Below are 1,077 nucleotides of genomic sequence, written 5' to 3' on the forward strand. Positions count from 1 at the left end.
TTTATCACCCTGCGGTTTCTTTTGCAACATAATAATCTGACTGTACACTATCCCTCAGCCTTGCCGCGCCCCTCAGTTTGGGAACCACTGGAGAAGGCGATTTGTGATGTGTTTGATTACTAATGCCTGTGTAGTACGGCGTTGCACGCAAAGAGGACGAAAACATTCAGCCTCGACTCTTTATCGTCATTTGTGTTAAAAATTGCAAAGTGTACCAAATTGAACAAAACTATATAAATGACAAATTTGAATTAATTAATATATAACGGTATTCACGGTATAGCAAAATCCATATCATGGAACAACATAATACTGGTAGTCACTTTCATACCGGTATAGCGCCCACCCCTACTCAGTGCCACCAGATACTTCCAGGTCCTCTTGCACAGCCCTGGGAAGAGTAAGGAACACAGACAAAGTCTCTGTCCACAAACGTTTTCAGAGCTCATTGTCCAAGTATACACTCTAAAAACCGCTGGGTTGAGACCGCTTGGTAAGGACGTTGGGTTGTTTTAACCCAATTTTGGGTTGAAAATTGGTCTTGATCAATAACCCAGCGGTGCTGGGTTGGGAACGCGGACGTGAAAGAGCACGCACGTCATGTTAACATCGGACGTATCTCGACGACACCAGTGCGAGAAGTCGCCATTTTCTTAGCGTCTTCAGATGGAAGCGAGCGCGAGTGAAAGACGGTTTATGGTAAGTAAAGATTAAAAATGTAAAGTCATCATTCATTGTTTGAGTCCGGTAGTATCTTGAGATTTCATGGAAGGCGGAAATATTCTGAAAAGAGCTTATATTGAAAAATATGTGGACGCGGATTTCGCCTCAGAAATAGTCTTAATAGTAGTCTTGATAGTCTTTTACTGAACGGAAGAGGTGCTTTTAATATAACGTCAGTTAGTGTCTTATGTCATATTTACATAAGATTTTACAATATTTCAATTTTTTGAGGTGTTAAGAGAGGGTCATTAACATATTTACATGTTAATTCGTTATCTTTTTTTCGCGGTTAAATTGAATGTAGTTTCCTAAAGGAAACGGCGTTATGTAATAAAGACTAGCCTAATTATTTTG

The sequence above is a fragment of the Sinocyclocheilus anshuiensis genome, unplaced genomic scaffold (genome assembly GCF_001515605.1).
Source record: "Sinocyclocheilus anshuiensis isolate Anshui unplaced genomic scaffold, SAMN03320099.WGS_v1.1 scaffold1804, whole genome shotgun sequence".
NCBI classification, from domain to species: Eukaryota; Metazoa; Chordata; class Actinopteri; order Cypriniformes; family Cyprinidae; genus Sinocyclocheilus; species Sinocyclocheilus anshuiensis.